A 17,565-nucleotide genomic window follows, 5' to 3' on the forward strand; every position below is an offset into this window, starting at 1 on the left:
CAGGAGCTGGGGCCAGGAGGGCCAGCTATCTATGGGGCTGGGAGAGTGGGTTGGGGATGGGGGCTCATGGCAGAGCCCCCCCATACAGCACAGGGCAGGGGGAGGCAGTGTGGAATGCCCCCAACACCTTGCAGCAGCCAGTGAGTGCGGGGCTGCTTTTTTTTTTTAAGAGCCAAGACACTGGGGCCAACTGAGGCAGCCATTGATGGGACTGGGAAAGCAGGCAGGGGATGTGGCCTGTTGGATTCCAAGTCTCGGCCAGTTTGGCAGCATCTGAATCTCTGAATCAGATTCGGCTGAATCATACTAGCCACTTGGCACAGGCCTACTGTTCATCCTCTACAAAAAAAGGTTTAAATTCTCATTTACAAGGCCTTTTTATTCAACTCTGACAACATAAAAGAGTCTTTAAGATAGATCTAAAATTATTGGACCAAAATTTATCAAAACATCTGGCAACCCAGACCTCTCATTTTTTGAGCTTTTAAACCTCCTATGGATGTGATATTTCTTCAGCCATAATTACATACTGTTGGGAGGGAAAAAATATTCAGGTATTAGTGATTCTGTAATAATTTTAATAGTCTGCCCTGACATTATGCTGAGGGGTTTTATTTTAATTACCAGGAATGCGTTTTCTTAAACATCTCTAAAATTCCATGCAGCTATAACCTACACAGCCATCATGCGACCTATTCTTCCTAAAAATGATTTAGAGTGAAACCAGGGGCAAAAAACTGGTTTGAACATGAGTAGAAATGACAAATTCAGCTCGTTGTTTCTTAATCCAGTGAATACCATTCAAACATATTAACTGAGAGACAGTATTAAATTATCCACTGTATGCCAAAAAGGATAAAAGCTGGACTTAATCTTCTTAAGATCAGCAAGTGGAATCTAAGGACTGTATTTAAATTAATGGGAATAGATCCGGTGTGCCCATGAGGTAATAAATAATTCTGTGAGTATCATACACTGATTGTTCCAAGGAAGGTATATTGGCCAAATTAAGAAAATTACTGAACAAAGCCCTTTCCACCTCATTCTTCCACCACAGCAGAAATTTTAGGAGTGTCATGGAAGCAAATGCTGAACAAATTAGCAGTCAGACATATTAAAATTCTTTACGTAAATGAGGGCTTCTGTTTCCCATGGTCATTGTGTATTTGTTTAATGTAGAAACAAAACAGTAGCTAATTTCTACATTATAAAAAGGGAGAAAATGCATGGAATGCACCATTGCAGCCAGAATTTTCTGATTCATTAAACATTTCTATCAACATACCACTAAAAGCCCAATACCACATAATGTCCAAATATAATATTCTCAAAAGCAGCACAACAAAAAAAAAAATATTTTCTTGTCATGTGGCATAAAAGTTAGACCCAGCTTTCAAATGGGTTCTTAACTACATTATCTAGTGAGCCCCAGCACATACCTACCATTCAGTCTGACCATAGGTCTAAGACTTACTCTAAAACATGTACTAAACTGGAGAAATTGTACAATCAGAATGTCTATGATACATCGATATTTTTTTGTACCCCAAATTAAGCTTCAGGACCCTAGCTCTGAAAGTGTTAAGCATGAAAAACATGCTGGGCATCAAAACTAAGGCACAGGTAAAATGAGGATAATTTTGCTCCATGGTGAGGATAAAGCATAATAAAATGTAAAAGACCATAGAACAAGTCCCCTTTAAGACTAATTGTAGCAGGCTTGTGGCCACAGGGGCAGTTGTTATGCCCCCTGGTGGCTGTGCAGTCCCTACCTGGCTGAGACTCAACTGTAGCCCTCCCTTGATCACTTGCCCACCATGCCTTGTTCTTACTGAAGGTTGTGTAAGGAAGGCTGCCCGTGGACTCTGAGTGAGCCTGAGCCTGTGTCAATCACACCTGGACTCCATCTGGGTCCCCTTAGTCACAGTCCTGACTCCCAAGTTAGTACACCCTCTCAGCCTGTCTGTACCTCTGCCGGGCACCTGTCACCTTCAGGGCAAATTGCATGGTTCCATTCTTCCCTTGTACCACATCCAAAGCCAGACAGGTGTCGTCTCTCTTTGATGTTGCCTATTCACTCACTCAGCCTCCTCCAGGCTCGTGGACCTCTGGTCCCACATACGGTCCCTCCTCTGGGCTCATGGGCCCCCTGATCTGTCTCTCAGCCCTTTCCCAGGCACATGGACCCTCTATTTGGCAGACATCTCAGACCCTCTCTGGATTTAACATAAAACAAAAGTCACTTGCCTATAAAACCTGGTCTTTTGCTGCCCAGGTGACCTGACTGTTCCCAAGCCTGCAGAACTGTTTACATAAATTTAAGTCCCCTCAGGAACCCCGCTGCTCTGCTACAGGGGCTTCTCAGTTCGTGCCTGTCATGGAGGGACTGCCTCACCTGTTCAGGCTTTGGGCTTATATATCCCCAGCCTGAGCCCTCTTCTGGTCAAGTGAGTCTTTCATTAGCCCCCGATCTACCTGCAGCAGGCCACTCAGGCTGCTTGCTCCCTTAATGGAACAGGCACACCCCAGTGGTCTGCTACACTGTAATAGTGTTTCACAGATCAACAGTCCTCTCTTCCAATAAGCAATTAAATAATATAGTATAAAATATTTAAAATAACTTATTTGCATTTTCCCAATTATTAAAATTGGTTAAATTGGTTTAATTTTTGGTTAAATCAAAGGTTACAAAAGCTTGATAGGAAAAGTCTGCATATATAGAGCTGCAATTGGAAAATTCTTAATGAAATTCATAGATACATAGATGATTGGGTCAGAAAGGATCTTAGCAGATCATTGACTCTGACCCCCTGCCCTGGGCAGGAAAGAGCACTGGGGTCAGATAACCCCAGCAAGGTGCATGTCTAGCCTCTTCTTACAGACCCCCGAGGTAGGAGAGAGCACTACCTCCCTTGGAAGCCCATTGCAGATTTTGGCAACCCTTACCGTAAAGTTCTTCCTGATGTCTAACCTAAATCTGCTATCCGTCAGTTTATGGCCATTGTTCCTAGTTACTGCAAGGGGTCCCCTGGTAAACAGAGCATCTTCTATTCCTTGCTGCCCCACCCTCCCCCCCCCCGGATGAATTTTTAGGCGGCCACAAAATCATCTCTCAGCCTTATCTTGTGGAGGATAAAGAGATCCAGGGCCCTCAATTTCTCCTTGTAGGGTTTGCCTGCAGGCCCCTAACTATACAAGTGGCCTTCCTCTGAACCCTCTCAAGGTTGTCCACATCCCTCTTGAAGTGTGGCATCCAAAACTGGATGCAGTACGCCAACTGTGGCCTGACCAATGCCACATAAAGAGGAAGTATCATCTCCTTGGACCTGTTTCTCATGTATCTGCTAACGCATGAAAAAATGTGGTTAGCTTTACTGATCACTTTGTCACATTAAGGACTCATGTTGTAGCAAAACCCCCAGTTTTTCTTTTTTTTATTTATTCTAAAATACATTCCCTCCCCTTCCCCAACCATTTCCGACTTTTTCCTGCCTCTCTATCCCTAGATAAGTATAAGTAAGCTAAGATGTAGGATAAGCTTTAACATTTTATTTTAGGTAGTAAGTTTTATTTTTCTCTCCCCTCTTTGCAAATAAGTGCCCTGCTATTTTGATATACAAGTGATACTTGTTTTACAAGTGATAATTATTATATTTTGTATTGAATTTTTTTACTGCTTTTATATTGTGTGATTACCGTTTTAGACCTATATATGTAAGTTAGCATAAGTCACATCAAGCATCTTATCTTATCCCCATGTCCAGTTGTGTAACCCATAACTTACATCTACCCCTCCTATGTAGCTTGGTTCCTGAATGAATGGGGATGAATGACAATGGCAGTAGGTCTAAAAATAGCTCCCTCTGAATGACTGAACCATCAACACCAATACCTGGACCAATGACCCAGCCCTTGGAACCACCCTCAGCACTCAAGACACAAAAGATGAGGCAACCCACCATTGTGCCAAGGCTGTACATGCTCAGTAAGAACACCTGAAGCCCTCTGGAAGAGGACTGACATTCCCTGGAGAGGCCCTCCCCATAGGAGATCAGAAGTAGTCTTCCCAACAAAAGGGATAGTGAAGACTGACTCCTTGGGATGCCCTCTCCATCTGGATCAGAACCATGCCACACCACCTATCCACCCAGAGGCCCTGCCAGCAACCCCCCTCTGGGCAACACCTGTTGGAAAAAGACCCCTTTCAAGCCTTGATAGCTAGCTATCACCCCCCCCCACCCTCTCTTCAACCATGGACTTGGACTCTGCTTCTCTTCCCCACCTGGACTCCAACCCTTCCACTGAGTCTCATTCTCCTGCTGCCATTGTGAGGCTTTTGAGTGTGTGTGTGTCTGTGTGTGTGAACCAATAACTTCATGGGGCTGTGTAGTGTGTTGTCTGTTTAATAAAACTGTTATTTGGACCCCTAAGTTAGGTTTTGCTTTATTATGGCTTGGCCCTGCTCCAATCTCTGCTCCTTGTCCCTACCTTGAATCTCATTTCTCCTTCTCCTGCTTCTGGCTCACTGCCACCTCCAACACCTGTCCTGAGCTCCTCTCTGCCTCCAACCCCCTGTTTCTTTGCCACTGTCTTATCCCCACTGCCTTTTCTTTTTCCCCTGTGCAACCAGGTTTCTGCCTCAGGTTCTTTCCTAGCTGTCTCCTCCTTGCCACCACTTATCTCCACCCCACTCCACCCCAATTTCTCAGCTGTCTGCCTCAGTTTTCAGCCCCAAGCTCCCAGTTTTCTGTCTCTCTTCCTTTCCTGGCTGTCTCCTCTTTAACACGAGGCTTTTTTTTTCTTTCCCTTGCACAAGTGACCTTCAGTTACCCTGGGGCCACTTGATCTTAAGTAAACCCAAGCCTCAGTTCCTCAGTCAGCTTCTCTCTAGTCCACCAGTTCTAATCCTGGTTCTAGCAACATTCACTCCCTGCACTTTAACTCTCTCCACCTTAACCTTCCCCCAGGTACCCCAAGCACACATATGCACTGTACTGTTCAAGTTAGGAACTTACCTGTATGTATGTGTAGGTGTGTTGTGTGTGTATGTATATATATATTTCATTGAGTGCATGATATATGAATTAGTGATCTGTGTATGTACTGAGTGTGTGGGCATTGACAACTGATTTTTGCCTAATTTTTAGTGTGTAGTGTGTATGTGCTTGAATTAGTGATAGGTGTGCATGTGCCTAGGCTGGTTTGGATGTGTATGTGCCTGAGCTGGTAGTGTGTGTGTGTGTCTGTGTGTGCGCGCGCGTGCGTGCACCTAGTTGATTTGTGTGTTTGTATATGTGCAATTGTGTCACACCCTCCTGTCTAACATCACAATACTGAGATCCTGAGGGTTGGCCTGACCCCACAGGGCTACAATGTTCATCTTGGAGTCAACAGAGACTCCAAGATCCCTTTCTACTGCTGTGTTGCTGAGAAGGTCCTCCCCCAGCCCATAAGCGTGCTGGTGATTCCTTCTTCCTAGGTGCAACACCTTGCATTTGTCCCTATCGAATTTCATCCTATTCTGTTCCACCCATTTTTCTAACCTGCCCAGATCTGACTGAATTCATTCTCTACCCTCTGGTGTGCTAAATTTACCCCATAATGTGGTATCATCTGTGAATTTGGACAGAGTGCTTTCCACACCCTCATCCAAGTCACTAATGAAGACATTGAACAGCATCGGTCCAAGGACTGAGCCTTGTGGGACTCCACTGCCCACATCTTTCCAGGTTGACATCGACCCATCCACCGCCATTGCCTAGGTGCGACCCCTAAACCAATTTGCCACCCACCTGACCATGTAATCGTCTACATAACAGTTGCTCGGTCAGTTTATCTATAAGAATATAATGAGATACCATATTAAAGGCCTTCTTAAAATCCAAGTAGATGGCATCCACCTCTATTCCTGCATCTAAGCATTTTGTGACCTAATCATAAAAAGATACAAGGTTAGTCAGGCAGGATCTACCTGCTATGAATCCATGGTGGTTGCCCTTTAGCATTGCTTTCTCCAATGGACTCCCACAAATGTGATCCTTAATAATTTTTTCAAAGGTTTTCCTGACAATACAGGTAAGACTAACCAGTCTATAGTTACTCGGATCCTCCTTCCTCCCCTTCTTGAAAATAGAGACCACATTGGCCTTTTTCCAGTCTTCTGGGACCCGACCTGAGCACCAAGACTGTCAAACAGCTATGCCAGTGGCTCTGCCATGACACTGGCCAATTCCTTCAGCACCCTTGGATGAAGAACATCCAGGCCTGCTGACTTAAACACATTCAGCCTCTCCAAGTGTCTCTTTACTAAGTCGATGCTAACAGTTGGTGGACTGGTTTCCCCTTTATGCCTGTCTATGATCCAATTGGGAGATTTGTCCAATCTGAGTTCAGGAATACAGAGGCAAAAAAAAACATTTAAGAGCTCAGCTTTGTCCCCCCCATCTGTCACTAATTGACCTAATTTGTCCTGTAGGGGTCCTGTGCTACCCTGCACCTCTTTTTGCTCCCGAAATACCTGAAGGACTTTTTGTTGTCTTTAATTTTTGTTCCCAGCCTAAGTTCCGTTTCTGCTTTGGCCCCTCTGACTGCCTCCCTGCAAGGGCAGGCCAAGTAGGTATACTGTGCCTTGGTAGCTATCCCCTGCTTCCACAGCCTATATGCATCTTTTTTTGGCCCTAGGTTTTCCTGGACTTCCCTGTTCAGCCAAGAGGTTTCTTGGCCCCTTTGTCCCCATAGGATTGTTCTCTTTAGGAATGATCACCCTTCCTAGACTCCTATTTCACCAATTCTCTTGTTCTTCAGTGCCTCACTAACTAATCTCCTGAACACACTGAAGTTAGCCATTCTCAAGTCTAGCATTTCTGCCCTACTCATTACCTTTCCCACCCTATGCTGGATAGTGAATTCAATTAGTGATGGTCACTGTCCCTTAGGTTACCTTGTATTAGTAGATCCCCCACCAAATCATCCCCCCTAGCCAGGACCAAGTCCAGTAAGGCATTTCCTCTAGTGCGACAGAATACCTCCTGTGTTAGGTGAAGGTCCTGTATGCAGGTTAAGAACCTATGTGAACAGTTGGATCTAGCTGACTGCTTCTTCCGGCAGATGTCCTGGTAATTTAGGTCACCCATAACAACTATGTCCCTTTACCATACAGCCTCTGAGAGCTACCTGGAGAATTCCAGGTTCAACTCCTCTCCTTGATGTGGTGACCTGTAATAAACCCCCACTACCAAGTCCTCCCCCCCAACCCCTTTGCATTCTGACCCACAATACCTCAATTTGCCCTTCCTCTGACCCCATCTTGATTATGTAAGATATATATTATTCCTTCACATAGAGAGCCACACCTCCTCCTCTTCTCCCTACTCTATCTCATCTGTACAGCCTATAGCCCTCAATGTTTACTGCCCAGTCATGGGTAGGGTCCCACCAGGTTTCAGGTAGCCCATCTAAATCAAAGTTCTTGTTTGCAAGCAGGAGTGCAAGTTCCTCCTGCTTGTTCCCCATGCTCCTAGCATGTTAAATGTTAAATTAGGTCTCTCCTAGGGCATAATGACAAGTCTAGGGCCAAATAATCTGTCTATAGTAATAACATTTTAAACACTGTAGGCCCAACTTCACTGAGTTAATGGATTCACAGTACACTTATTTAAATCCAAAGTAATTAAAGGAAGACTTTGAATACTGATATTGAAAGTTCTATGTGATTTTACTCTGGAGAAAGCCTTTTACCTATAATATTAGTGATTTTCATAGTCTTTTCATAAAGACTATGGGCAATTCATGTATAAATTACTCAAGCATGATTGATTAAAGTTAACAGTGTTAGTATAAGACTACATTAATGAACTGTTCTTCTTAAAATGTTGAGACATTTTTAAATGACTTTCTAAAAAACAGTTGGAAGATTTGTTTTTACTGCCAGCTACTGACTCTCTCTCTCTCTCTCTCTCTCTCTCTGTATGTGTGTGTATGTGTGTATCACACACTCAGCCTCCTCCTCCTGGCTTATATATAATATAATAATGACACCTCTTCATTGGTACCTTACTAATGTGCCATACAAATATAGTTTAGATTTAGGATTTTATATCATCTTTCTTCCTCAAGAAACTGATTCTTGCTTTGGACATCCCAGAGAGGTGAAAAAAGAACTCCACTGAGCTAAAACATATCTGATCCAGAGGATGCTTACAATACAGGTGTAACCACATATATAAATCATATGCACATTTTCTGAACATGTTCATAAACATTATCAAATTAAAGTCAAATGGAATAAAATAATAAAAATCCTTTAAAATATATATTTGAATATATTGATAATGCTGTAAACAAACACACAAACGGCTCACCATAACTTATTATAATGATTATACCGTGGTTGCTTGGGGATGCAGGAGGGCAGTAAGGAAGGCCAAGGTGGAGATGGAACTTGGACTAGCTTCCCAGATCAAGGACAACAAGAAGACCTTTTTTAAATACATAGAGGGCAAAAAGAAGGTACCGGGTAATGTGGGGCCCCTGCAAGACACGCTAGGAAATTTGGTTGTCACACCAGATGACAAAGCTAACCTATTTAATGACTTCTTTGCCTCCATTTTCCTGAGCAGGGACCACTGGACCCCTGTCAGACCCCAGGGGAGGCGCACCTAGGCTAAGGGTCAGTGAGGATCTAGTCAGGGAACTTCTGGAGGGACTGGATGTATTTAAATCAGCATGTCCTGATGATCTCCACCCCAGAGTGCTGAGGGAATTAGCTGAGGTCATTGTGGGACCCCTGGCACGGCTTTATGAACACTCGTGGTGCTCTGGTGTGGTGCCAGAGGACTGGAAGAAGGCCATTGTGGTTCCCATCCTCAAAAAAGGGAGGAAGGAGGACCCGGGGAACTATAGGCCAGTTAGTCTTACCTCAATCCTGGGCAAGCTTTTTGAGAGAATTATTGTGGCACATGTCCACGAGGGGCCAGCAGGGGACATTAGGCTTAGGGGCAACCAACATGGGTTCATTAGAGACAGGTTCAGTCAGACCAACCTGGTGGCCTTCTACAACCAGGTCACCAAATTCTTAGATGCAGGGGTAGCAGTGGACATAGTCTTTCTGGACTTTCGGAAGGCCTTCAACACTGCCTCTCACCCCGTTCTCATTAAGAAACTGGGGGACTGTAGTGTCGATACCTACACAGTCAAATGGCTCACCAACTGACTGGAGGGCTGCACCCAGACAGTGGTAGTGGATGGGTCATTTTCAACCTGAAGGGATGTTGGCAGTGGTGTTCCGCAGGGCTTGGTCCTTGGGCCCGCACTGTTCAACATCTTCATCAGTGACTTGGACAAGGGGGTAAAAAGCACCCTGTTCAAATTTGCTGATAACACTAAGATGTGGGGGGGAAGCGGGCATGTTAGAAGGAAGGAATAGGCTACAATTGGACCTAGACAGGTTACAGGGGTGGGCAGACGAGAATAGGATGGGATTCAGCACTGACAAGTGCAAAGTGATACACCTGGGGAGGAAGAACCAGCAGCATACCTACAGGCTGGGGAACTCCCTTCTCATCAGTGCAGAGGCAGAAAAGGATCTTGGAGTCATCATTGATGCCAAAATGAATATGGGCTGGCAGTGTGGGGATGCAGTCAGAAAGGCCAACCGCACCTTGTCATGCATCCACAAGCAGATCCAGGGCAGTGATTCTCCCCCTCTATGCGGCACTGGTCAGGCCACAGCTGGAGTACTGCGTCCAGTTCTGGGCATTGCTCTTCAAGAGGGATGTGGACAACATGGAGAGGGTCCAGAGGAGGGCCACTCGCATGATGAGGGGACAGCAGGGCAGGCCTTATGAGGAGAGGCTACGGGACCTGAACCTGTTCAGCCTCCATAAGAGCAAGCTGAGGAGAGATCTAGTGTCCTATTACAAACTAGTCAGAGGGGACCAGCAGGCACTGGGGGAGTCCCTATTTCCCCAAGCACTACCAGGAGTGACTAGAAATAATGGTCACAAGCTGGCAAAGGGTAAATTCAAATTAGACATCTGGAGGCGCTACTTCACTGTCAGGGTGGCTAGGATCTGGAACCAACTTCCAAGCGAAGTGGTGCTGGCTCCTACCCTGGGGGTCTTTAAGACAAGGCTTGACAATCACCTTGCTGGGGTTGTTTGACTCCAGTACTCTTTCCTGCCATGGCAGGGGGTCAGACTTGATGATCTGCTCAGGTCCCTTTTGATCCTACTAACTATGAAATTATGAAACTATAAATGAACAAGCCAACAATAATGTTACTGCCTCTGGTCAACAGAACTATGTGACTCTTCAATTTTTCATTTATTAATGGGAAATTCTCCAATATTAACAAAGTAGTTTCTTTTCTTTGAGTTAATGCTGGTCTTTTGGATATGCTGTAAAAAAAGTTTGTGTCTATATATGTGTAGAGAAATGTGTGCACATGTATACTTATACACACAAAAATGTATGTATATATCAAATGCAATTACCATACAGTATGCTCTGAATTATCACAATATGATTCTTAATTTTTTTTGACTGAATAATACTGTTCTTTATTTCAGGAGGGAAGTTTTACTGTATTAAAATAACCCTCTCTTGCTTCACATGCTGGATCCTTTTATTAGGAATTCTGACTCACGAAAGGAAAAAAGGGGTGGAATATATTTCTAAAAAAATAAGACAAATATGGGATACTAAAGATAGGAATATAAATTGTTAAGGGTTGAATGCTTGATTTATTATTATCAATTGAATGTAACAGGATGTCAGTTTTAGAAGCGATACAAATCCTGGATTCTGGAACTCTTTTTTCAATAAACATTATACAGTAAATCACGAGAGCTGCTCAAGAATTACTTCATGTTTTCCTGTTCTCTATATATTTTTACAAGTATTTATTTGTGGCTGTTGCTAAGGCCACTTCTTAGCTGGTTCTCCATTATTTAGTTTTGGTGATATCATCATGTCATAACTGTCTCTGATTTTATTTTGCTTTTCCCTTTTTTGAAGGTAATTCAGCTTTATGGGTCTTGTTCTGGTTTACTATCAATGCTTCTTTCAGCTGTCCTTGTTTTTATGATTACTTTGTTTTGTTGCAACTCAGCCATATTTTGATTTTGTTTTTCTTGGCTCCGGTCTCTGAACCACATTTCATCATTTAAATCTTTTATTAATTCCCCTCCTATTATTTTCTAGGAATCACTGTGAAGTCCTTGCCCACCCTGTTTCTGTGCTGCCTTCCTGCTGTTGCCAGTCCTTTGGTTGGCTTTTGCATTCTGCCTGCTCTGGTGGTTCTGCTATGATCAGGGCCTGAAGAGCAGAGAGATTCAGCTTGGGCTCAACCTGAGCTACAGTCCCACTTCACTGTTTGCCGTTTGTAAGGTTCCTGTCACACATTCACTTGCAATGGTTGCAAATCATTTGCATGTAGTGACATATTCAAGTTAGTGTACGTTAGGAGATAACTTTTACCTGAAAGGGAACAACTTTGCAATGCCACAAAGACACAACGCATGTAAAACTGCTATGTGTCTACTTGTGTTTTAACCGCACTTAGTAAGTACTAAGTTGAACATGTGACACCACCAAGTAGGAGAAAAACCTGCTGTTAAAGGCCTGAGAATAGTAGAGGAAAAGACAACCTCCTAGTAAGTATTATTTAGATGTAAGACAGTATGTAGGTGGTCTGGTCCTCTCTTCACTTACAACTGCATAATCGGGAATAATACCACTTGAAGTCACCTGAATCATATTGGCATACATCTAAATAGATAAAGAGAATCAGTTCAGTTGTGTCTTTTAAGGCAGATTTGTATTTATGAGGGGAATACATGTAGCGGAGAGACAGGGTTCATTACCTGTTTACCCAAGAATGATGTATTTAAGCAATAACTAGTCATTCATTTGTGTTATGTGGTAATTTCCAAAGTAAATTATTTGTTTAAATTTGAAATGATAAACTGATTATTCAGATTTTTTGGTATTCAGGGAAAATCACACAGCCTAAAAATAACCCTGTGTACTATTGCTGCCCTCTCCAAAGGTTATCACAGTAGCTTCTGCGATGGAACTTTGGATCTGCTCTGCCTCCTCTGCTACCTAAGTGGAGCAAAGTAGATGTAAAGTAGATGGCACTTGCTGGAAATGGCTAACGAATGCCTCATCTGCAGGGGAACTCTCTTGGTAAAAAGCTACTGGAAGCGGTAAATCCCCTAGCCTACAGTTTCAGAAGCATAACAACCAGGGTCTGTGTTCTGGACAGCAGCAGCATCAGGGATGGTAGCAGGGGCCAAGCCAGCTATGGTGGTGATAGCAGATTGGCCAAGAGTGGTAGAGGCTGCCAATTTTACATTTCCTCTAAGTCAGGGGCAGGCAAAGTCCAGCCATGGAAACCCTGGCCCTGCACTGTCAGGCTCTGCCCCTCCTGGGGTCTCCATGGAAATGGGCTGCAGCATTGAGGACAGGGGCTGCCAGGAAATGGAGTCCACCATGGACCTGATCTGGCCTGTGAGCTGGATTTTGCCTGCCCTTGAGTTAGAGGGAGTGCAAAAATGGCAGCCTCTACCACTGCTGACCAGTGACGTGGGCAGGGGCTTCTGAGAAATGGAGTCTGACCACTGGCCAGATCTGCCATTTTTCCTACCCCTGCTCTAATTTAATACCTGGGACTGGTGTTCTGTCACCCATGACTTGTTATGCTACAGATTTCCCTGCACTTTCCTGATGTAGACAGGGGACAGCTACATGTAAGAGGATAGAGGTTTCGTGGGACCATAACACTAAGGGAGCAGACAGAAGTGCAACTCCCAGCTATAACTCAGAATGCTTTGCAGGAAGCATTCTGAGTTACAACAGTCCTCCAGACCAAAAACAGCCACTGTTGGTTCCAGGGGGAGGGGAATCTAGCTGCTGGCTGCCAGTCTGCAGCCAGTTGCACCTACCAATGGCCCTTCTTCCCTCCCAGCCTATCCCTGTTTTCAGAATGGGAGAGGGGAAAGGGAGGAGAAGGAGTTTATTCTAGGGGCTGCTCAGCCAGCTCTGGAGGGTGGGGTGGGTGAGTTGGAGCCCTCCCACCATGGGGTGGGGGGAGGGTTCTAATACACCCACCACACCCTTCACTAGGGGCAGATCAAACTCCCTCCACTCCCTTTTTCTAAAAACAGTTTGGAGGCTGGCAAGCAAGCAGACACAATTTACAGAAGACACTATGTTTTGAAATGCCTTCATCTGAACCTTCATTTATTACCTTTAGATTTTTGCTCTATTGGCCATTTTTGAAGCAGGCTGCATCTGTGCACTTGTGTTTGATCAGGGCTTGGATCTCTTTCTGTGGCCAGATCAGGTGAAAATTGTCACTTCTGTCTGAGCCTTAAAAAGCATTACATTATGCCTGATTATCCACAGCCAGCAATATTTGAATCTCCAGACTCAATTTAAATGAGTCTTCAATCACTTTATGTCTAGTTGTCTAGTTAAAAGAAATATTTCTTGTTACACAAGGAGGAAAAATTTCTGCATAAAGATTACAGTAATGTATGAGATAAACAACAGGTTCTCTTTCTATCTCCTTTTTTTAAAAATGTCAAAATTCTGAATGAGACTCAAGGGAAAAAAAGACTCGGTCATAGAGTCATGACAACAACAGAGGAGATGGCAGAAACTAAAAATGTTATATTATTCAGACATTTTTATCATCATAGGTGGTATTATGGTACGTTATAAATATGCAAGCTGAGGTAGGCCTGGTGAAAAAAAAAGAAATAAAGTGGCTATGCAGTTATCTCATTCCAAGTGATAATAAGAAATTCAATCAAAAAACCTAACTATAAACTATTTACTAGGCAGTTGCATATTGTTGATCATTGCAGGTGGTAGCAACCAGTTGTGACAGAAATGTGGGAGCCTGGGGAAATATTAAGTTCTATTCTTCCCCTGTAGTTTCATAGTTTATAATATTACATTCCACATTGTAACGGCAGATAGGAGAGAGGTGAATGACAGGATTTGTAATCACTAGTGATTCTTTCTAAGAAAAAGAAAATGAACCATTCTGAAACAATAATATACATGTGGGAATAAGTGAATATATGAGGGTTGTCTGGGTTCAAAGCAAGTCAGGTTAAAATGGTGTGAGAATGAGTGTATTGTTCTTTTCCGGGCCCCAGGAGAAAGTACTGGCATGATAAACACTAGGTACAATTTTGTCCTTGCAGCAGGGCACTAAGGCACCAGCTACTTAAAAAGCAGCAGTATGGGCTCAAGTGCTTGTTGCTAGGGGCAACCAGGAGGAGCTAAGGGCTCACACCTGGTGAGTCAGCTGACCAGAGGGGTCAGGGCTGACTACTATAACAACAGACTGGAGGCTGCGAGTGCTGTCTCAACTGGCAGCCAGAAAGGAGGAGTACAGCTTGACTAAGGAAAAAGAGCTCGGCCCTGAATGTGGGGAAGGGAAAAGGCCTGGATGTACAAGCCACTAGTTACATGGGTGAGAGATGTGGTGTGGTTTGGAGAACGTTTAGCCAGGAGGCTTATATTTGTGTTATAGCCAATTTGCTTGTGTTATTGCTTTTGTTGTTGTTGTTGTTAGACAGGAGGACCAGGTGAGGCTATTAAGGGATGGAGGAGGCCTAATAGGGGATCCACGGTAGCGTGGGGACCCCGGTGCCAGAGAGGTCACAACATTCAGGGGTGCATCGACCCCAGACCCAGAGCAAGGGGGACAGCAAGAAGCCCCAGAGCAAGGGGGGCAATGAGGAGCCCTGGAGTGGGCAGCACAAGGAGCCCCAGAAAGGGGGCGGAGATTGTTGATGAGTGCCAGGGAGCACAATTGTGAGGCAAGCCAGAAGCGTCGATGGGGTGCAGGAGAGTGAAATCGACCAAACAACTTCTGATACATCTGCAAGGCTTGGGGCATGGTACAGGGGTGGTTGGAGCCACGCATAGCCCATAAGGCTGGGGTGCCTGGAACCCCATTATAGAACCGAGCCGCAGAAGGAACCAGCAGAACTGTAGCCAAGAGAAGGAAGGGCAGCGTCCCTACATAATTACAGAACATCAAAGCCATGGCGGGCAAGATTGTGAGAGTGCTTTAACACCAACTTGGCACAGTATGGGGCGCTAGCAGAGATCATGGCCACCCCTAGGACTCTGCACTGCTACAGTCCTCTATATTCAAGAGAGGAACAGGGCAAAGTATTAGGATAGGCCCAAGGTATCACACAGCAGTGACAGTAGAATTGGTTGTAAACTTTGTAACAAAATTGGTTTTCATTGAAAAATGGTAGGTCACTGAAATTAAATATTTAATAAAAAAATCTTGGTTTTGACCACCAGAATTCTGAAAGAATCCTTACTGCTTTCCCACCAACTTTTCCAAAGTCTGGGATCCCATGGTTCACAGCTCTGGTGCAGGCCTGCCATGTTAGACTAGCCTAGGAGTTGAGACCCCAAGCCTTCCTGGGCTAGCACTCAGAGGCATAGCTGGACAGAACTGCACCTGGGAAGTCTCCCCATCTCACCTTGCCCTATACCTTCCTTGCAGGGCTGTGGCTCTAGAGACTCATTTTTGTCACAGACACCCATGATGAGCAGCTAAGAAGACACCATTTTTGCTAGAAAAAAATGGGGTGATATCACCAGCTGAAGTGAACTCCAGTTGCTGCTCCTGCCCTATATACCACCCCACTGAACTACGTCTCACAAAGTACCCTTCACTCACACAATCCTGCAACACCTCTGCTGCAGTTTAAACTAGAAATTTTCAGAAGGAGGTGGAGCAGAGGATGGAAGGGTGAGATGCTCCCTACTCCATTTTGTTACTCCACCTTAAGCAGTGCATAGGGCTTATACCCTACTTTCCTATCCTTACACTCCCGCTATCACTTCTAAGACAGCCTCACCAATATATAGACTGCTTTGTCATCTTGGGACGTCAAATGACCTACATCCCAGATCTATCCAGCTCCCACAAATGTTACATAGGTTATGAAATATAACTGAAAGTATAATGTTTAGATTTGTAGAGTGAAGATTTTGATTAAGATTCTTTCCCTTTTGTGATGGCCAGAATCAAAGAAATTAATAAGCAATAAATATGTGCTTCTTGGAGGCATTTGGAACTTTTGTCTAATATGAAGCTTGTATTTTTGTAACCCGCAAATGTAACTTGTAACTGTTTGTAGAACTGACTAGGCCTCAAAGACAAAGCTATAGCTGTGAAATCAGCTTACCTAATAGTTTTTTCTTGCTCAGAATTTAGCCTTGATGATGATAAAAACTGGATTTAACTGCCCAGCTTATCTAGTACATTTCAAAAAAGACATCTCAAAACAGCATAGTCAGAGAATTTTGAAGAGGCTGGATTTAGGCTAGGTAATGTTAATTTTAAACCTGAAAATGTTGTGTTGCAATTTGCTTATTAGATAAACCCAAGCTTGGGCAGTAACTTATTATAATAATTTCTAACACCTTTTAACCCCATAGGATAACAGCTATAAAGCAATATTATGAATGGCTATATAACTAAAAATTAGCATAATTAGAATATAAAAGAACATACATGTCATAGTAACCCTCAGGAAGGACAGAACAAAAGGGTCATTGCTGTCCCATACCCCATGGATATCTCTTACTCCCTTGGAGAGTGAGACCAGATCCTGACTGAGGGGCTTCCACCGGTTCTCTTTCGGGCAGCCCAGTTCAGAAACGTCTGACTTCGCTAATTCAACTTGCCGTGCATCTTCTAACCGAGGGACTACTGATAATTTACTAAGCAAGTGGGAACTCTTGGTTAATTTCTTTATCTGTTTTATTATCATTGTCAATTTTAATCTGTATTATTATGTTGTCTGCTTATTAGCTTAACCTTTTATTAACTATTATATATGCAAACTATATCTTTTGTTGTCAGTGAAACTTGTCATTTCTTTTTTGTAAGTGAAACTTGTCATTTCTTTCCAACATCACCTTCTTGATCCCAAACCAAAAAGCCCAGTGGCTAATAAAGTTGCAGTGCTCAGACAATCTGCAACTAAATTGATATACTCACAGTGCTCAGCTGGCCTGTGACACCCTTTAAGGAAAATTCAAGTGATAGGGGTAGCAAAGCATTTTAAGTCACATTTTAAAATGTTTAAGTTAAAGTAAGCAAGCAACACACACACACACGTGTGACCCTTGCCATTTGCAGGGGATACGTTCTTGTATCCCCTGCGAATGGTGAAGTCCGTGAATAAGGCACTGCATTCATGAACACAGTACCCCCAACAGCTGGGGAGCGGCATGGTTCTGGCGGTGATGGCAGGAGCGCAACAGCAGTGGCAGGAGCCTGGCAGCAGCAAGCATAGAGCTCCCAAAGAGTTCCTGTAAGTGTAATAAAGTGTATTTCAAATGCAAGTTTGGCATTCACAAATATTTGAAACCATGAATGCTGAACCCGTGAATGTATAAATAAACATTATCTACATTTTTCCATGAACAGAAATAAGAATTACAGTACTTTGGACCAAATTCTTGTTTCAATAATTTCACTACTACTCCATGAATATTGATGAAAGGGAG

The sequence above is a fragment of the Crocodylus siamensis genome, chromosome 3 (assembly GCF_052110815.1).
Source record: "Crocodylus siamensis isolate JL-2025a chromosome 3, ASM5211081v1, whole genome shotgun sequence".
Taxonomy (NCBI): Eukaryota; Metazoa; Chordata; order Crocodylia; family Crocodylidae; genus Crocodylus; species Crocodylus siamensis.